Below are 12,064 nucleotides of genomic sequence, written 5' to 3' on the forward strand. Positions count from 1 at the left end.
GGAATGATATAACCTTTTTAAAAATCCGTTCTCTCTGCCGTCTCTTCACTGGCGAATTTTGAGTCATTTAGCACAACCTGAAAACTCAGATTTTTGTTGCTAGAAAAAGTAATGCTTCCTACTGTAGTATGGTTTTTGTTTGTTTGGTTTTTGTTTTGTTTTGTTTTTTGTCGCCCACAATTTCCTATTCTGCTGATCTTTTTGACTTGAGTTTTTGTCTTCTTGACACCAAAGCATCCAATCAATTTGGTCGAAAGTTCAGTCGTGGAAAAGCAACTGGTTGTTTTGTCCACAGACAGCCGGTTTGTCAAATATTTGAGAAACAGCTTATCTGACCACCTACCCTGACATCCCCCCAACCCAATGCTGCAGGGAAACTTATTTTTAGGAATTGGAGGGAACAGACCTTAGAAGCTGTTCCTCTGCTCTCTGAGGAATGAGGAAGTAGAGGGGACACGAATAAGATGTCATAGACCCTCTCGCTTTCTCTGCAGTGGCCATCTGAAGTCTGCAGTAGAGGGGAGGGGGGGACCCCAGTCTTCACAGGCAGGCGTGCAGAGGGGGGGAGTCTTTATGACTAGGCTCTTGGCAACATCACGGTCAGGGTCAAGATTTGTCTGGTGCCTGAGGCCATCTTAGGATGTGGTGAAGGCTGAGACCACCTGCCCTCATTTTGTTTTAGGGTACCACCAGTCCAGTGCAGCCAGTGAACAAATAAGGACGACAAGTGTTGCTTTTATAGAAAAAGAAAAAAAAAAAGCGTCATGATTCAGTTTCTTGAAAAAGCCGCCCCCCATCCTTTTATCTCAAAGTCACCATAACTAGGACTCCATCATCAATCTTTTTCTTTCTTTCTCACGTGGATAGCTAATTGAGGCTCTCTGGGCTACAGGGTTTTTTCCTGCTCTTTCAAGGCACTCAGTAGCCAGGCAGGTGGGGGAGGAAGGGGATGCTAGGAGGGGCAGAGGAAGGGGCAAGGGCTCCTTGGCACACCCCCTCCTGTACTTCAGTCTTGTGCAGAGCATTCCTATTTGCAGACAGCTCAGCCCAAAGCAGAGCGTTGCTATTACCCCCAGATGCTGTTTCTAATCGATCTGCTTTATTTTCCCTCTGGGGTGCAGGCAGGGCGGAGCCCAGATGTGCTCAGACCTCCAAAGCCACCCAGCCTTGATCCTTTATTTTTATGTTACAGTCACAGAACCTTGCAAATATGTTTTCTGCAGTTTAACCGCGTACCGAGAATTTCAGGGGAAAAAAGGTCAAGAAGTGATGATGACTTACATTTATTAGGGGCCCCATCAAGCAGACCTCTGAATTCTAATAAAGACAAATCAGTGTCATGTTTCTAAAAGGAAAAGAGTGACAGCTGGGTGCTTTCACAGAATTATCAGGTGTTGGGAGGAAGGTAAAGCCAAGGGTTCAGTTACTATAAATTAGAGTGATTTTTTGGGTTTGTTCCCCTGGGGTTTTCATGCTGCTGGTACCTGTTTTGGTGTGTTTGTAGTTTTGCTGAAATACACATATATTTTTCTCTCAATATCTTTTCTACTTTGGCATCCATTTTAGAAACTACATTTTTGTTGTAGAGTTCTATTCTTTAGTTTTCTTCTTTCTTCTTCTTTTTTTTTTTTTCCACAAAGTTGCCCTGTCTGCCTTCTGTACGCTCAGTAAATCTAGAGGATATGTAGTTATGCCAGGTTGAGGAATACACATCTATTTAACACATTCAAGAATGTGCAAGGCAAATGAAATATAAAGTTATTTTATATCTAAGATTAAAACATTGTGTCCTTGGGGATCACCCTAGTTAGCCCACAGTTTTTCCCCCCATTTTGCATTCAACTGACTCATGGCAGATTACTGAAATGATGTATTTAGACTAATTACTGATTTAACTAATAGAAAACCGTTTAAGAAATTCACTTTTAAGGCTGAGAATGACTTTAAGTTCCCCTGCTCTAGGGCGCCCCCCTGAGGCCCGGGTTAATAATAACATCATGATAGGATGGGGCCAGTTAGGTTTCTCTAGACATTAGGATGCTTTGAATGGTTATGAATGCATGGAATATCCATTTAACTTGCAGATTAGATGTCTTTGGGTCCCAACTAAGTTTTATATCAACTTCCTTTGAAAGATTCTTTCACAGCTAGGCTTTTTGAAGCGGAGAGTACAATTATGAAAATATCCTGGTACTCAGAAGGCAGAGATTTGTCTTTTCAGGATAAGGAAGCAAAAAACCTAATGCTGCTTTAAGCTGGTTGATGCCTTCAACCATCACAGTGAGAAGCACCCTTATTGGAACCAGTCCCCAAAGTGGGAGATTTGTCCACTTTTGGAGGTGGTTCTCTGTCCGTCAGCCATCTGGCATCATCTTGCTGGAGGATAGGGACCCAGGGCCTTTGTGTGGCTGGTGGGATGGACCAACGAAAGCTTTTTCATCTAGGCTCCTTTTCGGCTCAGCAGAGCTTTCTTTCTGCCCTCTGCAGACCAGGACACCCCGTAGGCACTTTGCTCAGGCCGGACTTTGACATTCCAGAGTCGTCCTCTTACCAGCATGCTGACTTCATACCGGAGCTCCCAAGGTTTGGGCTGGAGCCTCACGGGCCCTCCTCCACTGTTGCCAAGTTCCCTCGAAAGTTGGCTACCTTCGTGACTGCTGATTTCTAACCGCAGGTCAGATTAAAGGACTCAGTGAAACCTTTGCCCTGTGGCCCCTGCCCTCAGGGTGTTCATGTCTTGTATACGTGAAGGGCTAGTTTTCTAGAGTTTTCATTTCTTGGCGTTAGGTCACTGCAACCCTGGGATAAAAATAGGTGTAATTAGTATGTTACAGATTAGACTCTGTATGTCTAGCTTTGTGCCACTTCCTCTAATAATACCAATTTTGGTGACACATTTCCTAGAATCCTGGGCTTGCTTCGTTTGCTAAAATCCTTCAAGAGCCAATTATAGGACAGATCTGTTTGCTTTAAAACCTAGAAGGGTCTGATCTTGATCAGACCTCTCGGCTCCCACTTCCTCTTTCCCCTGTCTTCTGAGGTCTGTCTTGATTTTCTTGTTTTCTATTCAGGGAGCAGGGCCTCCATCCCCCTCAAAGGCTGGCATTTTTGTTGACGGCTGAGCACACATGGTCTTCCGTGGCAAAAGGCCCTTTCCTGGCTGGCTCCAGAGTCCCCACCAATTAATCGGGGGGGTGGGGTGAGCGGGGGGGTGACTTGAGTTAGGCATCGCTTCAGCCAAGCTGGGCATACATCGAGCACACCTGTCACTTGTGCCCGTGTCCAAAATTCAGCCCTAAGGGTCACAGCTGTGGCATTATTTCAGCATGAGCAATTCAGTATTTAATGTTCCTTAGAAAAATAAATCATTCCAAGCTGCTACTGTTCACCTATTAACCCTTAGAGGATTTCATAGAGGGAGGGCGGGGGTGTCATCCATAGTTTTCTTGGCCAGTAACAGACACTTCCCAGTTCTCCTTTTAAAAGACCATTTCTTATATAATGGCGAACAGGAGCTGCAGAAACAGCATCCTCTCATTCTCTGGCAGCCACAGCCTCCCAGAGTGAGAAGTTAGACTTTCTTTTCCTTTCATTTATATTTTTACCTGCGTAATACATAGCTTTCTACACATGGGCATTCCATCCCTTTCCTTTTTCATGGTAAGCTTATATTAGTCTGCCATCCTTGACAAATATTGTCTTTTCTTTTTTTAAGTTTTGGCCACACCGAACAGCATGTGGGATCTTAGTTCCCCAACCAGGGATCGAACCCTCGCCCCCTGCAGTGGAAGCGCGGAGCCCTAACCACTGGGCCACCAGGGAAGGCCCTGTGGCAAGTCTTAATTTACAATGAAGTGCTGGTGGGTGGGATGGGGAAAGTTGATCATTAACCAGATTTGGGATTTGATGTAAATGGCCCCCCGGAGCAACACACATGTTAGACGTATCCTCCCTTCTGTTACCTGGGTCTTCGTAGCTGTCCATCTGCAGTTCATCCACATAGTACAAATCGTTTGAAAGCTGAGTTGTCTGCCTTCTGAAAGAAATTGGCTATATTTAGTTTTTAAAGCAAGCCTTGCTTTGTGTTCTTTGTAAAGTCAGCGACATTCTTTCAATTTTTTCAGTGTAATTAGCACAAAAGGAGCCGTAATCTGAGAAGGTAGTAGAGACTTAAGCGACTGAGAGACAGGAATGTTGGAGAAAGCGGGCAGAGGCCTCTTTCCCCTTTCTGGGCGGCGGGCAGAGACCCCGGGACGTGGGTGTGGGTAAAGCTGAGGTCTGTAGCTCATAAAAACATCTCCTTTTCATCTGATCCCCAGACTGATTGCAAATGCCTGATGCTTTGGCTGGATAGTCTTCTCCTCCTCCTAACTTCCAGAGGTCGGCAAAGACCTTAGGAAGCCACAGTGCCCTCTGGGCTCCGCTGAGTCGAGTGGGCTCCTGACTTGTCGGGGAGGGGGCCGTGCGGGCTGCCAAGCCCTCCATAAAGTGCTGAGTGAGGGAGGGAGTGGCGGGCACAGCCTCTGGCTGGTAGCCACGTGCAAAGGAGGAGGCTGCCCTTCATCCTCGGGGAGCCAAGCATTTGTGCCCCCTCAAAATAAAGACCCGGGGAAAGAGGAGGAGCTAAACTATAATTACACGTTTTTCAATTTCAACGTGTGTGGGTAAACACAGATGAAAAGGTACCTACATTTTTAGATAAATTAAACGTGTGACTAATTATGTCCCATTAATTGCTTAATTCCGGGTTTACCAACAGCAGGCGGAAGTGGGTTTAGAGAGGAGGGTTCAGCTACGAGGGCAGGTGACACCTACAGCCCTGTCAGAATCTCACTTGTCCCAAACTGAGGCTAGTAACTAAGTGCAAGCCTGTTTGAAAACGGCCACCCATGCTTGGCTGGTAGGTAAATAAAGTAAAACCCCAAGATGTAAAAGCTGTATTTAGCAGTTGTTTCCTATGTATATATGTATACACAAAGCAGCATTTAATGAAAGGAAATGTATTACCTGATTCATCCAGAGTGTTTAACGCTCTGAACTCTTAATCGTATGGGGCTAAGTTTGAAGAATTGAATGCGAAGAAAAGAAAAGGAAAAAAAACAGGAAAATCTTTAAAATCAGAGCAATTAAAGAGCTTCTTTTATCTACAGAGATCTTCTTAGGACTTTGAGACTCTCTTGATCGCGCCAACTTGCTTTTTGTTTTATTTTTTCCTGTTGGTACTTGTTAAGTAAGATGTTGGATCAAAATGTCATTTAAATAAGGCATCTTGTAAATAAAAACAAAAGTTAGCTGACCCGCACCTGTTTTTAACTAGTCCTCCCTGCATTATTCCCCATCCTGGATGAGTTCCCATCCTCAAGGCCAAATTAAAAGTTCTAAGCAACAGGCTTTCCCATCACCTTAGTCCTCGTGAAATCCCGCCCCCAAGGGAGGCTAAAGGTATCTTAGTTTAGGAAAATTAACTTTCCTGCTATAGAGTGGTAACAAATTTACATCTTTTTGTCCCAGCCCCAAGATCTCCAGTAAGCGGGTCCATCGGTCTGTGGTTGATGTCAGTAAGCCCCTAATCCAAGTTATCCATCTAGAATCTTTTCAGGGCTACCATATGTATCATATTATTTAGGTTTAAGTTTTTAAAAGGAACATTGTAATGCACGTCGTCTCTACTTTATCGTTTCCCCTTTTAAGGTAGATGCTGGCTTTGGTAAAAGTCCACTCCCACTCACTCTGGGGCTCCTGGGGATGTTGTGAGAAGGGCACTAATCGTCCTGGGAACTGGGCATCCATGGAGACCAGGAAGTTTCTCTCTTCGATGGTGTCCACACATCAAAGTCAAGGAAGATCCATAAAGGCACAGAAGTCCCAACTGCCCTCGTTTTGTGAACTGTGGTTTTAAGTAGACGTTTGATTGGTATCTCAAAGCCATTGGGTCCAAACACATTGGCCAATGTGCCCCTATATTTTGTTTGGATTCGAGTATGTTCTAAATTAAAAACAAATTATTTTTAAAATTAGTTGATAGAAATTAAATCGGGAGATTTCATATGGCCTTGTAGTTAGTTAGTCCCTTAATGTCAGGGCTTTTGAAATGAAGTTTTACTAACTTGAGCACCATGTTTAGTTCTGAATGCCAGTTTTGGATTACTTTGTGGTTGCCATTATTAACTAGTGAATATGACAAGGGAAAAAAAAATGCCCTAGGTAATCACAACATTAGATTTTTAAGAACTTTATGGTCCTAAGTAATAGAACCTTCTCACGGGGGATTAACTGGAACTAGGAAAACGCTTTTTACAATACCTGCTTCCTCATCGGTATCGTGCAGGCTTCAAGTCACATTCATTTGCAACAATTTCAGTAATTCCAGTTAAATAAAGTGCGAAATGTGCTTTAAAGACAGAAAGCACCATTGAAGTGCTAAGCGCTATTATTAAAACCTTACAGCTAAGGTTTCTGTTTCAGTGGAAACCTATTTATTGTTCCCTAGGCTATTAAAATAATATTATAATTCTGTTTTCTCTGGGATCTTACAGTGACCCCATCTAATGAAAGGCCAAAAAGAACACCCTTGTCCAAAAACTGAATTACATCATTAAGTGTAAAAATGTTTTCAAGATACTAAGCTATAGTGAGTCTGTTTCTTTTAAGAGCAGACGAGGCATTCTTTCTCAGACAGGAAGGTGCAAAAGAGCCAGGGAACACATCCACCCATAAATACGAAGCTTACAAGACCACAAAATTCAGACCCCGGCATGACATGCGAATGCATCCATTGTTGTAAAATCTGTATTGCTGGAAAGAGCTTTTGCTAGGCCGGCCCTGTGTATAGCGGTGGGACGCCCATCTGTTTTACCAAGTTGTATCGTGAGGTGACCTAGTGCTTTAGGTTACGGTTGTGTTATTATCCCAACTTGCCGGCTTTGGCATGAAGCAAGTCACCTGAACCAGGCATTTTACACCCAGGACATTCTGGCCCTTTGCCCCTCTCTGGAGCTTAAAATTTCCACAACTTCCATCTCTCCCTGAGCCAAAAAAGAGGCCCCTTCCACTGGAAAACTCTAGAGTCTGGACTGTTCCAAGAATTATGCTAATGGATTGCTCACTCGCAAAGCATAAACCAGGCGCTTAAAATGGTAACAACCTATTAAAATAAATTACTAATTCATATGAAAAGGTCACGCATGGTGGCCTCCAAACCTGAAAGCCTTTTTTTTTTTAATTTTTATTAAAATGTTTAAGGCCCAGGTAGGTCAAATGCTAGACTGAAAACTGTAGACGGTATCAGCTCACCACGCCAATTAAGTAAAAATCTCATCTTTCACTTTGTGTCGGGTGAAAACAGAAAGCTGAACAGACCACAAACGAGCTTGTGTTTCAGAGCTCTCAGTGGCCTTTGCTTACCTGTAAACCCTTGATTCCACCTGCTGTCATTTATTTACAAAGTAAATGCTTTATTTGTCCATCAATGGTTGGTCATAATAAAATATAGCTGAAACCTACACTTAACACAATTTTTTTTTTTCAAGGATGGCCTGCCAGGTTAGAAGTTGAAATGACTGAAGCCAGACCTTGCTTTATTCATTCTAGGACAGTAGTCCCGATTGTGCCTTGCCTGGAATATATGTCAGTATATGACATGGGACAGCTTCACTCCTTTCAAAGTTCAGGTGTGATATTTATCTAAAAGGGGGGAGATGGTAACCCAACTCAGGGATTTCCAAATAAGGAGCCTTCATTATATTCACTGTAGTAACGTGTAGCTACTGGCATAAGTATCAAGGTTGTATTGGTTACTATTTTCCTTCTTGCTCTTAAACACGATGTATTTGCGCTTTGCCACATTAGAAGCAGGAAGGAAAGATACTTTGGAACAAATGGAGCAGAAAATGTCTGGCCTATTCCTCCTCCTTATAAGTCTTCACCAATTTTTAAAAATGACAATCAGTTGATGAATCAAATTCAACCAACAGGTTTTTATTTAAGATGTAAAGGTATAAAACTTGGGCCCCGTCTTTAGGTAGTTTCTAATCTAGTTGGTGAATGATTGTGTCATGATCTTTGCAAACAGCCTTACTGTCGAATTTGCTTAGGAGAACATTCCCGTCTATAGGGTAAATATTTTTATCGGCTTTTGTTTAGACGAACGGTAGTTCCTTTGAGTTTTTGTCGAAAGAAGGTGTATTTTTGTGTAAGAAGGAGAGACCATATCCAGAGTGTGATCAAGACCTGGCTTACTTGGATGTGAGGAGGAAAGGGCAAGCACAGCAACTTTTCTGCAGAGTTCGAGAGAGTCTGAGACCCGCAGTCAGGCAAGGTAGCAGATGTAGATCATGAGGGTCTGGCGTGAAGATTTCGCTTCCTGTTCTTAATTCCAAGTGTTCTCTGCTGGCTTTGAATTGCCCTCCGCTGTCTTTCAGGTCCATAAAGTGAGGCCTTGTAGAAGGGGGGTAGAGGTGTACTGGATGGGGCCAAGAACAGTAATAGCGGACATCTTCATCTGACACAACTTTTCTTACTTTGAGTTGAGCAAACTGAGGAGAAGCGGGGGATTGCAGCAGTCCCGTTGAATGGTTAACAGTGTCTATTTTCAAAGAAAACAACACTCTTTGGACAGTTTACTCAAGGCCTCTGACCAAACCGAACAATCACCCCACCCCCTAGGTATGTTAGCTGTGTTTCCATTTACAAGTAGGCTGCCTCTTCCTTTCTTTCTATCCCCCCAAACATCCAAAGTTTTACTGTTTCGAAGTGAAAGAAAGTTAAAGGCGGGAGAGAGTTCACGACTACTTTATGGATTGGGGTTGACCGGCAGGCAGCCGCGACCCACCAAAGGCAGTTGCCAAGTCTTAGCTTGACGGCTGGGCTACTCTTGACTCACCTGGGCCCAAGGTGGGCCGCACGGACCAAACTTTTATTGACTGAATGAATGAATTGTACCCAAGCAGACACGCGCAGGGCTCAACCAGGAGACTCAACCAAGGTCCCAGGAAAAGTGAGCCGCGGCCGAGTCGTTGAGAACTTGGTGTGACTGCTCTTCACCCACCACGCTGTACCGCATCCTCATATGGGACAGGGCTTGGAGTGGGACACTTGAAAGTCTTTAAACAATTCTCAAACAAATTCGTGTTCAATAAACTACTTTTCCGTCTGTTCCAGAGCATCCCCCCGCGGCACCCCGGCCCGGCCTCGTATAACTGGGACGCCCTGGTCCGCCACCTGTCCCGCCCAGGAGGACTCCGGGGGCGCAGACCTCGCGGCCCCGGCCACCACCGCTCGGCTCTCGAGTCGCCGGCGCCTGCTTGCTCTTGCGATGCTCGTTTTTCGCGCTCACATAACACCTCTCATCGGACGACCCGCCGCCGCCGGGCACGCGCCGCCGGGAGGGAGGGGTGGGTGGCGGTCTCCGCGCGCGCTAACCGGGAAGCTGGAGGTAAGGAGGCGCGCAGCAGGGGTAAGCGCCGCCGTCGCACACTTTGCACGCCGCCCAGGGCTACACCACTCACCGAAAATTGGGAGGCAGGTCTGGGAGGCGGGGTCCGGCGCCCACCGCCTTGGGCGCCCCCTCGGCCCCCGCCACCGCGTCCCCCGCGCCCCGCGCCCACTCCCGCGTGGCCCCCGCACCGGCCTGCACCTCCGGGGTGCGCGGCGGCCCGTTTGGGCGCGTCCCCGGCGGGCCGATTTTTCGGCTTCCCCTTCGGTTTATAGGGGCCGCCACGGTGGGTCCGTCCTCTGAAGAGGCTGGGGCGTCATCGGGCTGCTTAGGAGCGCTGCTCTCCGGCGGGGACACTCAGTCGCGTCGGCACCGCGGAGCGGGCTGCGTCAGGTGGCCGGCCCGGCGCGGCTTGCTCGCTGGCTCGCAGGCTCTCTGGCTCCGGGCTGCGGCGCCGCGGCTGGAGCGAACTCCTGTCCCAGCGCGGGGCGGCGGCGGGCGGCCGGCAGGCAGGCACTGCCTTGCGTGTGAGTGCACCTCACTCACATGTAAGTCCGGGGGCACCGTGGCCTCCCGCGGAAGTGCGAGTCGCCCGGCGCGGGGAAATAGCCACCGGGGCCGGGACGGGGCAGGGGCGCCCCAGCACTGCCGCCCTGCCCGCGCCTCCCGGGCACTCTCCAATTCTCTCTCTCTTCTCTTTTCTCTTCTCCATTGGCGTACCCAAGAGCCTAACCAAGGAGCGCCTGAGGGTAACAGCAACCTCGTGCCATCGCGCCTCTGCACTTTTCTTTTTTGAGTTGTTTGACGTTTCTTGTTGCTTTTTGATTTCTCGTGTTGTTGGGTGCTTTTTGGTTTGTTCTCGTCCCTTTTTCGTTTGCTCACCCTTTTTTGGCGCTAACTCTTAGGCAGCCAGCCCAGCAGCCCGAACGAAGCCCGGCAGCCGCGCTCCGCGGCCCCGGGGCAGCGCAGCGGGGATCGCAGCCGATTCCCCCGACACGGGGCGCACGGGGTCCGGCCAGCCCGAGGCCGGGGGCAAGCAGGGCGCCCGGGCCAGGCGAGAGCCAGGCACCCCGAGGTGGCCGAGCCACCATGCTGAAGATGGCCATGAAGATCAAAGCTTGGGCGGTGGAGAGCGAGAGGAAGACAGCGTTGGCTGCGGCCGAGGTGGCTGCCGAAGCTGCGGCGGTGGCTGCAGCGCTGGCCGAGCCGCGCGCACCGCGGAAGAAAGGGGACACCGAGAAGCCCCCCAAGAAGCCAGAGCAAGAGGCGTCCTCCGAGAAGTTGCTGACCGAAAAGGAGCGGCGGAAGATCGAGAGGAAGCTACTGGAGCAGAGAAGAAACGAGGAGAAGAAGAAGGAGAAGGAGAGGAAGAAGTTGGAGAAGATGCAGAAGAAGAAGAAGAAGAAGGAGGAGAAGAAGAAGAAGAAGAAGAAGGTGCCAGAAGCCCAGGAGGAGGCCCGAGGCCTGGAGGTCGCCGCCGCTACCGCCGCCGGCGGCGCAGACGAGGGCGCCGCGGAGGGCGCCGACGGGGGCGGCGTGGGCGCCGGCGCCGGGGCCACGAGTAGGATCTGGATCGAGTGGGACACGGACTCGAGCGACGAGGACGACCTGTTCGACGCCTTGCGGGGCTTCAGGGGCGCCGTGTGGGGGTCCGGGCTGCTGAAGATCAGCGCGCTGAGCGCCCACCTGCCGCTCCTGACCTTCCCGGTTCTCTCCGTGCGCAGCCCCGCGTGGGTGCTCGATTTCCTGCTGCAGAAGCGCCCGGAGCAGGGCCGCGGCTGCGGCTTCTTTTTCGGGGCGATCTGCTGCTTCCGAATGTTCCTGGGCTGCGCCTTCTTCTCCTTCGTGGGCGGCCGGGCCAAGCGCAGAGGCCATGGGCGCCCCGGGACCTCGGGTGCCTTCGGCTCGGGCCATGGCGCCCAGCGCCAGGGGCGCGAGGAGCGGCTCATCTAGTCAGACCCCCGCCCCCTCCCCGCCACCAGACACCACCATCGTTGTGTAGTGTGGAGTTTTATTGAGTATTCGTGTGTGTGTGTTTGGACACATTTTCCTTTTCGGTTGCTCTGTCCTTTGGTTCGTGCTCGCCTCGCTTCTTCCACACTCCCTGCTCTCTAGCTCTCTCTGTCTCTCTCTTCTTTTCGAAAAATTTCCTAAGTCCGGGCTCTGGCTCGCGCTCCCTCCCCTTCCGCCCACCCCGGCCCCTCGGCGGCGCCCGCGGGAGGGGGGAGGGGGCTCGGCCTCGGGGGCCGCTGGGCGACGCGGCCCGGGGGGTGGAGCGTTGGCGTCGTGCGAGGGGTCGTCACCGGCTCGGAGACGCCCCCTCTCCCCCCGTGGCCGGCCCCGCTTGGGGCCCGAGCCAGGGGGGCGAGGGGGCGTCTCCCAGGCCCGTCCCGTCCCGGGCGCGGGCAGAGGGACCCCCTCCCCGGGTACCCGTGGGGGGGGCGCCTCCCTCCACCAGCTCCCGCCCTCCCCGCCGCCGCGGCCGCTCCTCATCCCTCCTCCTCCTCCTCCTTCCACCCCCCTCGCCGCCGCCGCCGCCTCCTCCTCCCCCCGCCTCCCCCCGCCCGCCGCGGAGCTTTGGGTCGGGGCGGCGGCGGGGCCCCGGCCGAGGCAATAAGAGCGGCGGCGGCG

At 50.1% G+C, this 12,064-nt stretch overlaps 2 protein-coding genes across 10 annotated transcripts in view; both read left to right on the forward strand.

Moving 5' to 3' along the window:
• LOC138842343 (neuroendocrine secretory protein 55-like) overlaps window positions 1–12,064 on the forward strand; it is a 57,384-nt gene that overhangs the window by 36,699 nt on the left and 8,621 nt on the right. The window lies entirely within an intron of this gene.
• Window positions 1–12,064, forward strand: part of GNAS (GNAS complex locus) — a 66,445-nt gene that overhangs the window by 35,666 nt on the left and 18,715 nt on the right. The window contains exon 1 of one of the 9 annotated variants that reach the window (XM_060285413.1): window positions 9,955–9,981. The exons of the other annotated variants lie outside the window; for them this stretch is intronic. The gene's annotated coding sequence lies outside the window, so the exon portion shown is untranslated. Of the gene's footprint in view, window positions 1–9,954; window positions 9,982–12,064 lie in introns of those variants that run through there. 9 annotated transcript variants of the gene reach the window in all.

Source organism: Globicephala melas, chromosome 15, assembly GCF_963455315.2.
Source record: "Globicephala melas chromosome 15, mGloMel1.2, whole genome shotgun sequence".
NCBI classification, from domain to species: domain Eukaryota; kingdom Metazoa; phylum Chordata; class Mammalia; order Artiodactyla; family Delphinidae; genus Globicephala; species Globicephala melas.